General features: G+C 39.0%; 1 long non-coding RNA gene across 1 annotated transcript; it reads right to left on the reverse strand.

Annotated features, from left to right (window-relative positions):
- Nucleotides 1-13,565: 13,565 nt before the first annotated feature.
- LOC309662474 lies at nucleotides 13,566-19,343 on the reverse strand. Its single transcript, XR_014264719.1, has 2 exons — nucleotides 19,283-19,343; nucleotides 13,566-14,043 (listed from the first exon to the last, which is right to left on the reverse strand). It is a non-coding gene; the product is annotated as an uncharacterized lncRNA (long non-coding RNA).
- Nucleotides 19,344-19,744: the final 401 nt, after the last annotated feature.

A 19,744-nucleotide genomic window follows, 5' to 3' on the forward strand; every position in this document is an offset into this window, starting at 1 on the left:
TAGGTTTGGTTGTAGTATTTTTGGTTGTAGGTTTTTCCCTTTCATCACTTTAGATATATTGTGCCACTCCCTTCTAACCTGCAGTTTCTGCTGAAAAATCAACTGATAGTCTTATGGGAGTTCCCTTGTATGTTATTTGTTGTTTTCCCTTGCTGCGTTTAGTATTCCCTCTTTAATTTTTGTCATTTTGATTACAATGTGTCTTGGTGTGTTCCTCTTTGGGTTGATCCTGTATGGGACTCTCCCTGCTTCCTGGACTTGGCTGATTATTTCCTTTCTCAGGTTAGGGAGGTTTATAGCTATTGTCTCTTCAAATATTTTTCTCGGGCCCTTTCTCTCTCTTTTCTTTTTCTGGGACCCTTATAATGCAAGTATTAGTGCACTTGATGTCGTCCCAGAGGTCTCATACTGTCCTCATTTCTTTTCACTCTTTTTTCTGTTCTGCAGTAGTGATTTCCACTACTCTGTCTTCCTGCTCACTGATCCATTCTTCTGAATCATTTAGTCTACTATTTATTCCTTCCAGAGTATTTTTTATTTCAGTTATTGTATTCTTCATTTCTGTTAGGTTGTTCTTTATATCTTCTCTTTATTAAAAACTTCTAACTTCTCGCTCTGTGTATCCATTCTCCTCCCACTTTCCTTGATCATCTTTATGACCAGTACTCTGACCTCTTTCTCTGGTAGACTGCTTATCTCCACTTCACTTAGTTCTTCTGAGGTTTTATCTTGTTCTTTTGGCTGAAACATATTCCTCTGATGCCTCATTTTGCCTAGATTTCTATCTGTATTTTTATGTATGTGGTAGGTTAGTTACGTTTCTCCACCTTGGAGAAGTGGCCCTCTGTAGGAGGCGTCCTATGCATCCCAGCAGTGCACTCCCCTTTCATTACCCAAGCTATATGCTCTAGGGGTTCCCCTTAAGAGAGCTACGTGGGTCCTTCTGTTGTAGCGGGCTAACTGGGCAGTCTGGTAAGCCCCTGGCCTGGTTAGTTGCCAGGCCCTGCCTTGTGCAGATGCTTCTGGCTGATGTGTAGTGGGGCCTGGTCACTAGGTGGCTGGTTGCAGAATCCTAGGGCGCCCAGGGGCTAATGCACTCACTGGTGAGCAGAGTCAGGGTCCAGAAGAGTCTGGGGCTGTTGCCCACTCACTTGCTGGTGAAGCAAGATCCTGGGGTTAGTGCAGACTACTGGTTCCTAGACTCTGGCTGCAGGGCCCAGGGATCCAGAGCTCACTTCAGCTTGTTGCAGGGGGGATCGGGGGAGGGGTCGGTTCCTGATACAGTTGGGTCTGGGGTCTGGGGTGTCCCACAGGTTGCCTTGGTCTGTTAGTGGGCCGGGCCAGGGCCCAACTGGTCCTAGGCTACGGTCTGGCCTGCATTGTGGGATTGTAGTTTTCTTGTTTCGGGTGTCTGCTCCCTGGTGGATGAGGCTGGTCTAGAGGCTTGATCTGGCTTCCTGGTGGGAGGGGCCAGTGCCTGTCTACTGGTGGGTGGAGCTGGGTCTTGGCCCTCTGGTGGGCTGGGCTGTGTCTGGGCTAGAGCCCAGAGGTGGCTACGGGGTCTTTAGTCTTTAGGCAGCCTGTCTGCTGATAGGTGGGGCTGTGTCCCTGCCCAGGTAGTTGTTGGGCCTGAGGCGTCCCAGCGCTATCATTTGCAGGCTGTTGGGGAGGGCCAGGTCTTGGAGCTAATGATCCAAGATGTCAGCAGCAGTGTTCACGTGGCTGAATATCCCCCCATATGTCCAACACCAGTGTCTTCGTCCCCAGAGTGAGCTGCAGCCTCCCTCACCCCCTCACCTCCCCAGGAGACCCTCCAAGACCAGCAGGTAGGCCCAGCCCAGGCTCCCATCAAATTACTCCTTTTGCCCTGGGTCCCAGTGCACGTGAGATTTTGTGTGCACCCTTTAAGAGTGAAGTCTCTGTTCTCCCCAGTCCTGTGGGGCTCCTGCAGTTAAGCCCTGCTGGCCTTCAAAGCCACGTGCTCTGGGGGCTCCTCTTCCTGGTGCTGGACCCCCAGGCTGGGGAGCCTGACGTGGGGCTCAGAACTCACGCTCCTATGGGAGAAACTCTGCAATAGAATTTTTCTCCCATTTGTGGGTCAGCCACCTGGGGGGGTATGGGATTTGACGATATCACGAGTCTACCCCTCCTACCTGTCTCGTTTTGGTTCCTTCTTTATGTCTTTAGCTGTAGAAGATCTCTTCTGGTAGGTTCCAGTCTTTTTCATCAATGGCTGCTCTGCAGATAGTTGTGCTTTTGGTGTGCTCGTGAGAGGAGGTGAGCTCTCTTGGCTGCAGTCTCCAGAAACACCTTTTTTAATGACTGTGCAGACAAGAGTCACATACATGTTACTTTTATTAAATGATAAATGACATCAAACGTGGTAGCCTTAATATATAGATCCATGGGTATAACTTGGCTTCACCTCATAATCACCTGAAGAATTTTAAAAAAAATTTTTTATGCCTACGGCCCATCTCCTGAAGGTACTGATCCAATTAATCTAGTCTAAGGCTTTGCAACACATTTTTTAAAACTCCTGAATTGAGTTGAATATTCAGGCAAGTTTGGGAACACATTTATTGATAGTATTGTATGTGGCAGTGTGCCTCAAACTTGAAGGTGCACACAAATCACCTGGCGCATCTTGTTCACTCTCAGATTTTGATTCCATAGGTCTGGGGTTGGGACTCAGATGCTATACATCTAACAGGCTCATAGGTGATGCTGATTTTACCGGTCCTTGGACCACCATTTGAGTTGCAAGAGGTGGGCAGTGGTTCTCACACCTGGCTGCCCATTGGGATCAACTGGAGATTTTTAAAAATCCTGCTGCCTAGGACCCACCCCAAAAATTCTAAAGTAATTTTTGTGGTGTGCAGCGTGTGCATCTGTTTTTTATTGCTGTTGTTGTTTCATTGCTTTTTAAAAGCTTTCCAGATGATTCTAATGTATGCAAAGTTTGAGAGTTACTGGTAGAGAGGAGTGATTCTCAAGCTTGTTCAAACATCAGACATTGCAGGGGAGTTTTAAAAATATACTAATACTCCAGACCCAGACTAGGCTGATCAAATCAGAACTTCTAGGGAGTGGGACTAGGCATAAAGGTATTTTAAAAGCGTGCCTTATGATTTTCATGAAGGCCAAGTTTGAGAAACCCCAGTATAGACGAGGCTGGGAAGTATGTTAGAGCCCAGACTTTGAAGAAAAGTCAAAGCAAGGTTGTGTCTCCATCTATGCCATTTTCTGGCATGTTCACAATAGCAATGAAAGTATAAAATGAAGAAAAAGAAATATTAGAGGGTCTTATACAACCAAGCAAGACATGAAAGGAGATTACAATAAATAGAGAAAACTCACAATACTTCTGGATTATTAATTTCCTTGTTTGACCAAATAATCTTTAATTTCAAAGACAGTATAGGATGACTTTTTAAATAATGGAAATACATAACTATACAACTAATGGAAATAAGCAAGACCAAAAAATTTTTTGAAAAAGGAAAATGTGGGGAATAATCTTTCAGATATCAAAATATGCCATAAGACCATAATAATTTAAAATGTTCCAGGGAATTCCCTGGTGGTCCAGTGGTTAGGACTCGGCATTTACACTGCAAGGGCCCGGGTTTGATCCCTGGTTGGGGAACTAACATCCTGCAAGATGTGGCGAGCCCAAAAAAAAAAAAAAAAAAATTCCAATTTGGGCAGAAGAATAGAAAGTGAAACAGAAAAAGCAAAAACTGGATCTGTAAACTGTATAAAAATTTTCTAAAGGTAAAGATGTCATTATAAATCAGTTGGGAAATTATTAGCTGCTTAAAAAACAGAGTTGAGACATTTTGAAAATAATAAAATTGGATTCTACCTCATTTCATAGACTACAATAAGCTCCAGAAGGAGTAAAAGCTTAAGAAAAATAGAATTGTTTTAACCTTGATATAAGGAAGGCCTTCTCAAAAAAAATTCAGAAACATATTGAAAAAAATGGACAGATTTGGATGCACACACACACTTTTGTTCCCTGAAAGACAACAAAAACAAGGATTTTAAAAACAAGCAAGGTTCCAAAGAGTCAGGAGATTGAATACATACATATATAAATGCACTATCTCCTGAAACCTCAACTGAGTACCATAAAGATATATTTTAACATGTTTAATTTCATAAGGACGAGGAGGGTGAGAGAGAAGGGGGACTGGCAATACACTTCTTCAGTCTAGAAATCAGAAGAATGAGTGTGAGAACTGAAGCAGAAAACAGAAACAAAAATGCCAAAACAAAAAACTGGTTGCTAAATTTGAAAGCTAAAAATTAAGGCAATGTTTTAAATGACACGATCTCCAAAGTCTCAGGAATTAGTGGCATCAGGTACTTCCAATTGTGGAAGTGAATGAGAGGGAACTAAAATAAGGAGAATTGTTCCAAAATTCCATAAGAAGCAGAAGCTGATCCCCTCTTCCACCTTGCCTCATCCCCACCCCGGCAGAGGGCTGGAAGTTTGCTTTTGCCTTGAACAGAGGGTCTCTGAGTCACCATGCATTCTAAGGCAGAGTACTGCAAATGGATATTAAAGGGATGAATGTTTACTGAAGGCTGACATCCCCCTAGCTCTCTTCTTTTTTCATCAGCTCCTGGAACGTTGGCAGCCTCGACTTTATCCTGCAGGCAGGAGACTGGATGGATCTTCCCTGGGGAATGTGACCAGCACAAGAGAAAAGTCCTAAAGAGATGAATATAAGGGGCTCCTCAATACAGTAGCCAAACCACGGTGAATTCCCTGGCGGTCCAGTGGTTAGGACTTCGCACTTCCACTGCAGAGGGCATGGGTTCGATCTCTGGTCAGGAAACTAACATCCTGCCTGCCGCACGGCAGGGCCAAAAAAAAAAAAAAAAAAAGAAAAGAAAGCAGCCAAATCACATTTTCTTATAGCGAGTCCCACAATCAATCAGTCCCACTCACCCATGTAAAACTTCCTACAGCTTTCCCCTAGTCTTAAATATAGCAGACAATCAAGGGTTACAAAACAGTGGAGGAAGACTTTGATAGGAAAAAGAAAGACTGAAATGAAAGAACTGAACAAAAACAAGTTGGAAGCAATAGACCATGCAAAGAGCTGAAAATGTAAACAAACACATACTACTATCAATATTCTCAGAGATGGATACACCATCAAAAGCGCAGGCAAGGAAAGCAAAAATATGTAAATGGGGCTATATCAAACTTTGCTGTGTAGCAAAGGAAACAATCTAACAGAGAGAAAAGACAGCCTATGGAATGGGAGAAAAATTTTGCAAACCATATATGTGATAAGGGGTTGTTATCTTTATTTATACGGAACTTCTACAACTCAATAGTAAAAAAAAAAAAACCCCAAATAACCCATTTTAAAAATGGGCAAAGGATCTGAATAGACATTTCTCCAAAAAAGGCAAACCAATAGGTGGCCAATAGGTATTTGAAAGGATGCTCAACATCACTAATCATCAGGGAAATGCAAATCAAAACTACAGTGAGATGCAGTGTTCCACAATAAGAATCAGAATGAATGAAAGGTCCACCTTCTTTTGTTTGTTTGTAAAGCAAAAGAGTGACTGTGAAAGTGAGAATGGAGGAGAGAAGCAGCAGGACGCCTCACCTGCAGGCGTTCTTGAGGCAGATCATTCATAGGAGAAAAATCCATGTGGATGTCGTGGACCTGGAAACCGACTCTTTTAAAACTACCAGTGTGGGGTCTTCCCTGGGGGTGCAGTGGTTAAGGATCCGCCTGCCAGGGCTTCCCTGGTGGCGCAGTGGTTGAGAATCTGCCTGCCAATGCAGGGGACACGGGTTCGAGCCCTGGTCTGGGAAGATCCCACATGCCGCGGAGCAACTAGGCCCGTGAGCCACAACTACTGAGCCTGCGCGTCTGGAGCCTGTGCTCCGCAACAAGAGAGGCCGCGATAGTGAGAGGCCCGCGCACCGCGATGAAGAGTGGCCCCCACTTGCCACAACTAGAGAAAGCCCTCGCACAGAAACGAAGACCCAACACAGCCAAAAATAAAATTAATTAATAAAAATAAAAAAAAATCCACTAAAAAAAAAAAAAAAAAAGAATCCGCCTGCCGGTGCAGGGGACACGGGTTCAAGCCCTGGCCTGGGAAGATTGCACATGCTGCGGAGCAACTAAGCCCATGCGCCACAACTACTGAGCCTGCGCTCTAGAGCCCGCAAGCCACAACTACTGAGCCCGCGTGCCTAGAGCCCGTGCTCCGCAACAAGAGAAGCCACTGCAGTGAGAAGCCAGCGCACCACAGCGAAGAGTAGCCCTCGCTCGCCGCAACTAGAGAAAGCTCGCGTGCAGCAACGAAGACCCAATGCAGGCAAAAATAAAAATAAATAAAATAAATACATTTATTTAAAAAATAATGATAAACAATAAAACTACCATTGTGCATGGCACACCTTTATGCACATCCAAGGTTGCATGAAATTCAATCTGAAGTACTGCTGGCAGGGGGGAAGTTCCTAATTTTGAAAAATAATAATAAAGGCTTTCAGGTCCTAGAAGTGTAGAAAAGGACTGGAGACTGCAGAGAGCCAGGGGAGATGCAGCTGAGAGTCGGCTGTTTCAAAGCCAACTCAGTGCTCGTGGGCTCTACTGAGAATGTTGGTCTCCGTTCTAAGATCAGTGGGAATTCCTTGAAGTAAATATAGGTAGAACAAGGTCAGATTTACATTTTGAAACATTATGGAAAATGAATTTGCTTTAGAAATGTAGATGCAGGGAGAATAAGAGATGTTTCCATCGTTCCAGGCAGAGTAGTACAAGTGGTAATGGAGAGAAGCAGACAGATTTAATGGATACTAGAAGATAAAAATTGATACAAGTTAGTGATTTGAGGATGGGGGGAAGATGGAGATAAAGGTATCCAAGAATGACTTCTAGGTTTCTAGTTTGAAGATCTAGAATTTTTTTTTTCATTATTTTCTCAATAAAAAGGTTTTTCTGAAAATAAAGTATATGATATAATGGGAAATTTTAAAATAAACCTTTTAAAAGAGGGAACATAAATCTTCAAAAGTAGGCAGTTTAAGGTTTTGTTTTTTTTTAGGGGATCTGGAATTTAAAATCATGTTTACAATGTGAACATAGGTAAGACAGCAAAAGGATTTTTTTTTAAAGAAGACGACTAATATTTAATAACCTGTAAAATGTGTTTTTAAAAAATGAGATGTTGCACCCCAAGTATCTTGCCTCTGAAATATAACATTGGCCATTTCTCCAAAGTCACCAATGCCAATACGTTTCCATTGCAATACTCAAAGCAAAACCATTTCTCCAGTGAACAATAGGGCGCCTATCTTAAAAAGTCAGCTCTGAACACCACAGAGAAAGTAATTGAATTCAACACCAGTGTTATTTTTTGCCCTGCGCATCTTCCACCATATGAAAACTGAAAGTAATACTGTATCATCAAATTCTCCACTTTCTCACATAGTTCATCTGGTCAAAGAGAATCAAATACCACATCGCTGAAGCACCATCAATTCTCCTGTGGTTATTTTACAAATAAATTTCTTTTTCTCTACTTTTATATAGCACATAAAATTTTCATATAGTTGAAATGAACTGTGCAGAGAAAAAGGTAAATGCCAGCAGGCATCTAAATATTGTAGCATCTGTTATACTTTACACTCTGTAATCACAAATCTTATAAAGCTTCATTGCATTTGAGGCTAGATTTTTCACAAATTATTGAAGATTGATAGCTATAGTAATTATCATTACACTTTTATTCCTATTATATTGAATTATACAAACTTTCTTCTATCTTTTTTCTTTGTTGTAATGTCTTTTTCTGAAAAACAATTTCCAATGTCTGCTTTATATTTTGTTGTAAAAGTCTAAAGTTTATATGATAGAAATTAACATTTTTAAATTCAGTATCCAAAATCTATAGGGGGTGTGTGTGCACATATTTGTGTGTGTGCATGCATACACATGGGTGTAGCATTGTTAATTATTAAAGTCTTTGCTAAAGCACTTAGAAAAAATGGATTGGAACAGAAATAGTAAAATGAATTACTTTGAAAGAATTTTAAAACTGAGATGGAAAGCACCACCAACTCTCTGATTTAGTTTTGCTGTTTGTCATGATACATAAGCAGGGCTAGTTTTAAATATTTGAAGGTTTCAAACTTCTGATAATATGCATATATCCATTCTGTGTCACCTGCCCTCTTAAGGCCTGCATTCAGTACAAGGAGCAAACCTCTGGTGCCACATAAAGGCTTACGCTGCCTTTCCAGACTGATTTCATTTTTCCTTTCTTTTAAGTTGTGGACCCTAAGTGAATATCATCTTTTCCTCTCTTTTAATCAACTTGTCAGATTTCATCTCATTTACCTACTTTCAGGGCTAAGTTATTAAGCACTTACTGTGTGCTTGGTACTATGTTAAGTGCTGTTATGGAAATAAACCCTTGTAAAACCCCATCTTCACAAAAGAACCACATCTGGTAGGTAAAATCATCTGCAGTTTATAGACAAGGAAACGAAGGTGCAAAGAGAGCCAAGAACTTTGCCCAACACTATTTAATCGTCTCCAACATTACTCTACCACAAGGCCACTGTGTATGGTGAGCCATGGTGTATACTGCACAACTCCAGGAATGCCATTCACAGAGCCTATTATATGAATGGTACCCCTTGGAGCTATCCAGTGCCACAGCCCTGTATCTATCTCAAAAGTCTAATCTCTTTTTACTGCACTGTATTTCCATCTCACTAACTCATTCATATTAAAATAACAAGATTAAACAGGAGTTGGGGAAAGAAAAAATAGTGAGAGTTGAGTTTTGCACTGCACTTCTTGAAAACACCACTAATATCTCTACAGAATTATTTTAAGTAATTTGATCCTTAAAGCAACAACTCTTTCATATTTCCATTCTTACAGAAAAAGTAATTTATGATCATTTGTAAATAACCTAAGTACAAGCTAAACTATCATTATGGGCTGCCTTTGTAAACAATATACTGTGTAATTTTTTATTATCACTGCATGAACTAACTAGGGAGCCTGAAATGATCTTTTGACACTCAGAATTAATCATATGTTGATGTGCAGGCTGACACTCATTTGTAGGGGAAGTATGTCTCTTTAGCATTTTAATCTACTTATAAACTTCTCCATTTATTCAGAATTGTACATCTCTAATTGATTACACAAATAGTGCACTTTCCAAATAAAAGACATATTAAAATAGTGAACATCTGCAGAGACATGGTTAAATGAGCAAAGACAATTCAAAGGCATTTCCTGTCCTAATTTCTTGCAAGTTGACAGACAATGCCCCAAAACTCTCTATCAGATCCAGAATGAACTAATAAACTAATCAGAGCATAACAAGTCTTTGCCAATTGTCTTCATAAGAGAACTATAAGTACGTTTAAGCGGCACTCAGGGGTATTTCTTGTTAAACATGTGAACTTGCTTTGAGAAATATTGTTAAATATTGATAAATTCATGGAATATACTATTTTCACCAGTGATTAGGGCTCCGGAAACAGTGAAATGAAGAGATATATTCATTTCCCCTTGGAACTGCAAACTGCCAGACAATAAAGTCCTCACTGAGTCTGCTCAGAACTTCTTACCCTTAAGTTGTACCACTGAGGTTCCCATTTACCTAGTTATTGATAGAAACTCTTTGGGGTCTTTGATCATGTACCATGTGGTCATGGTTCTGTTAGGCTGTTGTAAGTTCTCTTCTCAGGAAAATCCTTTCCTTCAGTTCATGACTTTGTAGAATGCCAAGTTGCTAAGGCAAATCCAGAAAACTGTTAAGAATAGTAAAATTTGTTAGCCAAAGTCATTACCTTATGCCTAAGGGAGCACATAAACCATAAAGCTGTAACGATTAATGACAATTGGTAAACAGAGAATTACTCTCATAAATAAATATCGATAATTAAGAAATATAAGCAGTGTTTTTCAAACTGTTCCACTTGTGACTGTATAAGCGTTCATTAAGTTACTGCAACCCCATTGAATATGAGGGTACTTTTTTCTTTTATGGGAATTATTAGCTATACCAACATAATGTCTAAATATGGAAAAGAAAGCCTTCTAGATCATATTAACAATAATTGATATGGTGTACGCAAAATCAGGATAAATTGTGCCTGTTTCTCTAAACAAACAAAAAGTCTTCAAAAGAATTTTAAAAATCTATCAAAATATTCCCCTTTCCCTTTTCCTCCTCTTCCTCTTCTTTCTATTTCTTCTTTTTTCATTTTAAATTCAAGTTATAAACCAAAAGAAGTAAAAATATTTCTACTTCTCTGTAATCATATAGAACTTGATTTCATGGCTCTATTCTATTTTTTATTATTCAATACTTAAAATGGTAAAAGTTATGAAGATATTTTGCTATTAGTAAATTATTAAATATTACAGTTTTCAAATTTTTCCTTGATGTTTATGCTTCCTTACTTGAGGGAAGAAAAAAAAAAGTAGATTGTATCATGTGAGCATATAAAAAACCCCAGACCTCTTCCTCAACATAAAAATTTTCTTTAACAGCTAGAAAAATCTCTCAGAAGTATATTCAAGCAGTCACATTCAGAGTTGTGTCCACTTCCATCCACAGGTATTTTGTTCAATGTGTCTCTTTAAATTCTCTGAAGTGATTCTAATTTTATTATTTCTCAATGTTCTGTCTTTGAATCATCACAAAGTATTTTCATCTAAACTTTGCTGAGTCCAAGTATTTAGAGAGTAAATTCATTTTAAACCTATTGATATCAGTTTTCATGCTGAAAATCATCCAAAGTATGTCCAAGTTAATTCATTTTCCTGTTCCCGATGCAAGGTAGGACAAAGGCACACTGCCCATCTCTATGAGGAAACCTGGCTAATAGCCAATTTACAGAGTATAGGCTGCAAACAGCTAATACTGCCTTTGTGCTTTGTCTCTTTCCAAAGGACAGAAGAATCTAAAAAAATAACCCACCCTGGAGACAAGACACACTTTACAGAAGAAAGATATATCTCAGTAATGATAAAAAAAAATCACGTCAAAAACCTGCAACTTTGTTCCATCTGGTAAAACAACCTCATATTCTTTTCCACAAGCCAGAGGTCACATTGCTACAAACTCAGGAAGGGTATTTTTAACGGATGTGATAAACCTTCTCCTCATTATTTACACTTCTCTCTTTCCCTTATCCGAAGAGGCACCTAGGGAAGGTTTGCTTAACCTACACATATACATAAATAAATACGTCCATGTATTTTGCAGGGAGAATGGGGCAATCTGTATGTACATGAAATGTAGACATCAAATCCAGCACGTCCAAAACTAGCGTGCATTAAAATAACTCATCACATCCCCATCACTGCATCAGCCTCTCATCCTGAACCTTCTCCGGCATAAGTATCACTGTGTTATCAACCAGACAGTGAGTTAAATGGGGAGCAGGTAACATATTTATTCACCATTCTAATCCCAGCCCTTAGCACAGTGCCCATTGCTCAACATGTAGATGATCCTCAACAAAATACTGAATGGCAGACCCATTTTCTCAATACCTGGAAACACGTGTGACTCATGGTTTGGTGGCAAGGCTATTGGCCTTAGTGCCTAAAGGTTTGGTCTCTATTCAAAGTTTGTCACTATGTAGATGTGTGACCTTGGGCAAATCGCTTATTCTCAATGGGCCTACAAATTGGGAGGTGGGAGGGTGGGAGAGGAATGGGCAACTAGATAGTTTACTGGGAGAAATAATTCTTTAAAATGTGAACTCTGGGCTTCCCTGGTGGCACAGTGGTTAAGAATCCGCCTGCCAATGCAGGGGACAGGAGTTCGAGCCCTGGTCCAGGAAGATCCCACATGCCGCGGAGCAACTAAGCCCGTGCGCCACAACTACTGAAGCCTGCGTGCCTAGAGCCAGTGCTCCAAAACAAGAGAAGCCACTGCAATGAGAAGCCCGCGCACCGCAACGAAGAGTAGCCCCTGCTCACCGCAACTAGAGAAAGCCCGTGCGCAGCAACAAAGACCCAACGCAGCCAAAAATAAAATTAATTAATTAATTTAGAAAATGTGAATTCTAAGATTTATTCTCTTCCTAAGCCCCCTATATCTAGACAATAAAGTTTATATAATTTACCTTCAAGATTTTCTTAGGGTCCATACTTTCTTCCCTGTTCCCACTGTCACTCCCCTTAGAGCTGGCTTTCACCATCTAAGTTTTGAATTAATAAACTGCAGTAGGAGGAGGGGTAAATTGGGAGTTTGGGATTAACATATACACACTACTGTGTATAAAATAGATAACCAGCAAGGACCTAATGTATAGCACAGGGACTATATTCAATATCTGGTAATAGCCTATAAGGGAAAAGAATCAGAAAAAGAACAGATATATACATATACATATATATATATATATATATGTATGTATGTACAACTAAATCACATTGCTGTACACCTGAAACTAACACAACTTTGTAATCAACTATACTTCAATTTTTTTTTTAATGTGAAAAAAATTTTTAAAAATAAAACCACAGTACCTGTTCTTAACTTCACTTTCTTGGCCCTCTTTTCCTTTCTCCACAGTGCAGCAGGAGAATCTTCCTTAGCCCTTATGCACAATGGTTTTCCAACATTAGTGTGCACAAGAACTCGGCAGCTTGTTACAGAAAAACTCCCAAGACACACCTTCACACACTGCTGCGGCATGCCCTAGGACCTCCATTCGGCACCAGGTGGTCTGTAGGCCACATACTGACACACTTCCTCACTGCAGTGATTTCCAAACTCTTTTGATTTTACAACCGGAGAGGTAAAATATGCTTAAGGAGACACCTTCAAAAATATGAATATTTATAACTGAAACATGTCTATATACATATAGATATATTTCACTTTATTATTTTATTATTGAATCATAACTGATCGATATTTTGTCCTCTTTGGTGCAAGGTCATCACAGGATTCAGGACCCACAACCCATAATCTAGAAGTTCACTTAAAAACTTCAAGTCACAACAGGGAGGCTGTCCTTAAACTGCCTGTGCATGGAGCGTTCGCCACTTCGGCTCCTCTGTGCTCTGGGGGAATGTTGTTCACACTTTTATCCAGGTGCGGTAAGGTAGTGTTTGTAAATAGTAACCCTTTTTAAAAACAACTTTGTAGTTCTATATTCTTCCTGTTCCTTTCCTCTCTATTCAAGCAGATGTTAGGCTCTGTGCCCACAGCCTCAGCAGAGGAGTGTAATGGGGGGAAAACAGTGTAATGGGGGGCGGGGCGCGGGGAGCAGTCTTATGGAATTTTCTTTTCAAAGCCCCCGGGGTGGGAGAATCTGGTGCACAACAAATTGTCAGCCAGTGGGAAAGAATAGGGTTTAGTCCCACCCATAACACTCAGGGGGCCCAGGACAGAGTAGAAATGGAAGCCTCCATACCATACGTAGAAATATACAAACGTTATAACTAAAGCTATCAAACTGTTCAACAAACATTTTATTGTCCTGCTTTGAAAATTTACCTTTACAATGACAACTGTGTGTAAAGTTATCTTTTTTTTTGGCCACACCATGCAGTATGAGGGTTCCCCAACCAGGGATCGAACCTGTATCCCCTGCATTGGAAGCACGCAGTCTTAACCACTGGACCACCAGGGAACTCCCTAAAGTTATCATTTTTAAGTGACTGAATATTTGCAAAATATCAAAGACAATTGCATAGTTTTTGTGCACATCTGGATGTTCTATTCATGTACCAGTGATATTTGGATTAATAATAAAATATGGGTTCACATAACTTACAAACTATTACATATTTTTTCATAAAATTTATTTTACTTGCCTTTAGTTTAGTAAAATCATTAATTATTTTAATCAAGACTTTTCACAAACACTCTGTTCTGCTGACAGTAATTTAAAAGTGAAATGTAATTGTATTCAGTCTATAAAATTTAAATATATTTTCATAAAAATGTAAATTTAAGTAACTGTGGAAAATGAAAAAATAATTTTTATTAAAAAATGACCTGGAGTCAGCTCTACCCACCACCAGAGCCTCCCATCAAGCCTCTTAGATAGCCTCAACCACCAGAGGGCAGACAGCAGAAGCAAGAAAAACTACAATCCTGCAGCCTGTGGACCAAAAACCACAGTTACAGAAAGACAGACAAGATGAAAAGGCACAGGGCTATGTACCAGATGAAGGAACAAGAAAAAACCCCAGAAAAACAACTAAATGAAGTGGAGATAGGCAACCTTCCAGAAAAAGAATTCAGAATAATGATAGTGAAGATGATCCAGGACCTCAGAATAAGAATGGAGGCAAAGATTGAGAAGATGCAAGAAATGATTAAAAAAGACCTAGAAGAATTAAAGAACAAACAAACAGAGATGACCAATACAATAACTGAAAATGAAAACTACACTAGAAGGAATCAATAGCAGAATAACTGAGGCAGAAGAACGGATAAGTGACCTGGAAGACAGAATGGTGGAATTCACTGCTGCGGAACAGAATAAAGAAAAAAGAATGAAAAGAAATGAAGACAGCCTAAGAGACCTCTGGGACAACATTAAACGCAACAACATTCGCATTATAGGGGTCCCAGAAGGAGAAGAAAGAGAGAAAGGACCGGAGAAAATATTTGAAGAGATTATAGTCGAAAACTTCCCTAACATGGGAAAGGAAATAGCCACCCAAGTCCAGGAAGCGCAGAGAGTCCCATACAGGATAAACCCAAGGAGAAACACGCCGAGACACATAGTAATCAAAGTGGCAAAAATTAAAGACAAAGAAAAATTATTGAAAGCAGCAAGGGAAAAACGACAAATAACATACAAGGGAACTCCCATAAGGTTAACAGCTGATTTCTCATCAGAAACTCTGCAAGCCAGAAGGGAGTGGCATGATATACTTAAAGTGATGAAAGGGAAGAACCTACAACCAAGATTACTCTACCCGGCAAGGATCACATTTAGATTTGATGGAGAAATCAAAAGCTTTACAGACAAGCAAAAGCTAAGAGAATTCAGCACCACCAAACCAGCTCTACAACAAATGCTAAAGGAACTTCTCTAAGTGGAAAACACAAGAGAAGAAAAGGACCTACAAAAACAAACCCAAAACAATTAAGAAAATGGTCATAGGAACATACATATCGATAATTACCTTAAACGTGAATGGATTAAATGCCCCAACCAAAAGACATAGACTGGCTGAATGGATACAAAAACAAGACCCGTATATATGCTGTCTACAAGAGACCCACTTTAGACCTAGGGACACATACAGACTGAAAGTGAGGGGATGGAAAAAGATATTCCATGCAAATGGAAATCAAAAGAAAGCTGGAGTAGCTATACTCATATCAGATAAAATAGACTTTAAAATAAAGAATGTTACAAGAGACAAGGAAGGACACTACATAATGATCCAGGGATCAATCCAAGAAGAAGATATAACAATTATAAATATATATGCACCCAACATAGGAGCACCTCAATACATAAGGCAACTGCTAACAGCTATAAAAGAGGAAATCGACAGTAACACAGTATTAGTGGGGGACTTTAACACCTCACTTACACCAATGGACAGATCATCCAAAATGAAAATAAATAAGGAAACAGAAACTTTAAATGACACAATAGGCCAGATAGATTTAATTGATATATATAGGACATTCCATCCAAAAACAGCAGATTACACGTTCTTCTCAAGTGCGCACGGAACATTCTCCAGGATAGATCACATCTTGGGCCACAAATCAAGCCTCAGTAAATTTAAGAAAACTGAAATCATATCAAGCATCTTTTCTGACCACAACGCTATGAGATTAGAAATGAATTACAGGGAAAAGAAACGTAAAAAAGACAAACACATGGAGGCTAAACAATACGTTACTAAATAACCAAGAGATCACTGAAGAAATCAAAGAGGAAATAAAAAAATACCTAGAGACAAATGACAATGAAAACACGACGACCCAAAACCTATGGGATGCAGCAAAAGCAGTTCTAAGAGGGAAGTTTATAGCTACACAAGCCTACCTAAAGAAACAAGAAAAATCTCAAGTAAACAATCTAACCTTACACCTAAAGAAACTACAGAAAGAAGAACAAACAAAACCCAAAGTTAGCAGAAGGAAAGAAATCATAAAGATCAGAGCAGAAATAAATGAAATAGAAACAAAGAAAACAATAGCAATGATCAATAAAACTAAAACTTGGTTCTTTGAGAAGATAAACAAAATTGATAAGCCGTTAGCCAGACTCATCAAGAAAAAGAGGGAGAGGACTCAAATCAATAAAATCAGAAGTGAAAACGGAGAAGTTACAACAGACACCGCAGAAATACAAAGCATCCTAAGAGACTACTACAAGCAACTTTATGCCAATAAAATGGACAACCTGGAAGAAATGGACAAATTCTTAGAAAGGTAGAACCTTCCAAGACTGAACCAGGAAGAAACAGAAAATATGAACAGACCAATCACAAGTAATGAAATTGAAACTGTGATTAAAAATCTTCCAACAAACAAAAGTCCAGGACCAGATGGCTTCACAGGTGAATTCTATCAAACATTTAGAGAAGAGCTAACACCCATCCTTCTCAAACTCTTCCAAAAAATTGCAGAGGAAGGAACACTCCCAAACTCATTCTATGAGGCCACCATCACCCTGATACCAAAACCAGACAAAGACACTACAAAAAAAGAAAATGACAGACCAATATCACTGATGAATATAGATGCAAAAATCCTCAACAAAATACTAGCAAACAGAATCCAACAACACATTAAAAGGATCATACACCACGATCAAGTGGGATTTATCCCAGGGATGCAAGGATTCTTCAATATACGCAAATCAATCAATGTGATACACCATATTAACAAATTGAAGAAGAAAAACCATATGATCATCTCAATAGATGCAGAAAAAGCTTTTGACAAAATTCAACACCCATTTCTGATAAAAACTCTCCAGAAAGTGGGCATAGAGGGAACCTACCTCAACATAATAAAGGCCATATATGACAAACCCACAGCAAACATCATTCTCAATGGTGAAAAACTGAAAGCATTTCCTCTAAGATCAGGAACGAGACAAGGATATCCACTCTCACCACTATTATTCAACATAGTTCTGGAAGTCCTAGCCACGGCAATCAGAGAAGAAAAAGAAATAAAAGGAATCCAAATTGGAAAAGAGGAAGTAAAACTGTCACTGTTTGCGGATGACATGATACTATACATAGAGAATCCTAAAACTGCCACCAGAAAACTGCTAGAGCTAATTAATGAATATGGTAAAGTTGCAGGATACAAAATGAATGCACAGAAATCTCTTGCATTCCTATACACTAATGAGGAAAAATCTGAAAGAGAAATTATGGAAACACTCCCATTTACCATTGCAACAAAAAGAATAAAATACCTAGGAATAAACCTACCTAGGGAGACAAAAAACCTGTATGCAGAAAACTATAAGACACTGATGAAAGAAATTCAAGATGATACCAGCAGATGGAGAGATATACCATGTTCTTGGATTGGAAGAATCAACATTGTGAAAATGAGTATACTACCCAAAGCAATCTACAGATTCAATGCAATCCCTATCAAATTATCAATGGCATTTTTTACGGAGCTAGAACAAATCATCTTAAAATTTGTATGGAGACACAAAAGACCCCGAATAGCCAAAGCAGTCTTGAGGGAAAAAAAAGGAGCCGGAGGAATCAGACTCCCTGACTTCAGACTATACTACAAAGCTACAGTAATCAAGACAATATGGTACTGGCACAAAAACAGAAACATAGATCAATGGAACAAGATAGAAAGCCCAGAGATTAACCCACGCACCTATGGTCAACTAATCTATGACAAAGGAGGCAAAGATATACAATGGAGAAAAGACAGTCTCTTCAATAAGTGGTGCTGGGAAAACTGGACAGCTACATGTAAAAGAATGAAATTAGAATACTCCCTAACACCATACACAAAAATAACCTCAAAATGGATTAGAGACCTAAATATAAGACTGGACACTATAAAACTCTTAGAGGAAAACATAGGAAGAACACTCTTTGACATAAATCACAGCAAGATCTTTTTTGATCCACCTCCTAGAGTAATGGAAATAAAAACAAAAATAAACAAGTGGGACCTAATGAAACTTCAAAGCTTTTGCACAGCAAAGGAAACCATAAACAAGACGAAAAGACAACCCTCAGAATGGGAGAAAATATTTGCAAATGAATCAACGGACAAAGGATTAATCTCCAAAATATATAAACAGCTCATTCAGCTCAATATTAAAGAAACAAACACCCCAATCCAAAAATGGGCAGAAGACCTAAATAGACATTTCTCCAAAGAAGACATACAGACGGCCACGAAGCACATGAAAAGATGCTCAACATCACTAATTATTAGAGAAATGCAAATCAAAACTACAATGAGGTATCACCTCACTCCTGTTAGAATGGGCATCATCAGAAAATCTACAAACAACAAATGCTGGAGAGGGTGTGGAGAAAAGGGAAACCTCTTGCACTGTTGGTGGGAATGTAAATTGATACAGCCACTATGGAGAACAATATGGAGGTTCCTTAAAAAACTAAAAATAGAATTACCATATGACCCAGCAATCCCACTACTGGGCATATACCCAGAGAAAACCGTAATTCAAAAAGACACATGCACCCGAATGTTCATTGCAGCACTATTTACAATAGCCAGGTCATGGAAGCAACCTAAATGCCCATCAGCAGACGAATGGATAAAGAAGTTGTGGTACATATATACAATGGAATATTACTCAGCCATAAAAAGGAACGAAATTGAGTCATTTGTTGAGACGTGGATGGATCTAGAGACTGTCATACAGAGTGAAGTAAGTCAGAAAGAGAAAAACAAATATCGTATATTAATGCATGTATGTGGAACCTAGAAAAATGGTACAGATGAGTCAGTTTGCAGGGCAGAAGTTGAGACACAGATGTAGAGAATGGACATATGGACACCAAGGGGGGAAAACTGCGGTGGGGTGGGGATGGTGGTGTGCTGAATTGGGCGATTGGGATTGACATGTATACACTGATGTGTATAAAATTGATGCCTAATAAGAACCTGCAGTATAAAAAAACAAACAAAACAACTAATACTAAACTTTCATTGGGTTATTTGTATGGAAATATGTTAATATAAATGTTTCAGACATTACATGAAATTTCTAAAAAAAAAAAAAAAAAAAAATGACCTGAATAGTCACCAAAAGACCTGAATAGTCACCTCATCAAAGAAGATATACAGATGGCAAGAAAGCATATGAACAGTTGTTCATCAGCACATGTCATTAGGGAATTGAAAATTGGAGGGTGGTGAAATTTTTTTATTGAAGTATAGTTGATTTACACTGTCATGTTAGTTTCTGTTGTACAACAAAGTGATTCAGTTATATATATATATATTCTTCTTCATATTCTTTTCCATTATGGTTTATCACAGGATACTGAATATAGTTCCCTATGCTATACAGTAGGACCTTGTTGTGTATCCATTCTATATATAATAGTTTGCATCTGCTAATCCCAAACTCTCAATCCAACCCTTCCCCACCCCCTCCCACTGGGCACCACAAGTCTGTTCTCCGTGTCTGTGAGTCTGTTTCTGTTTCATAGATATGTTCATTTATGTCACATTTTAGATTCCACATATAAGT

The sequence above is a fragment of the Balaenoptera physalus genome, assembly GCF_965194825.1.
Source record: "Balaenoptera physalus genome assembly, chromosome: 6".
Taxonomy (NCBI): Eukaryota; Metazoa; Chordata; class Mammalia; order Artiodactyla; family Balaenopteridae; genus Balaenoptera; species Balaenoptera physalus.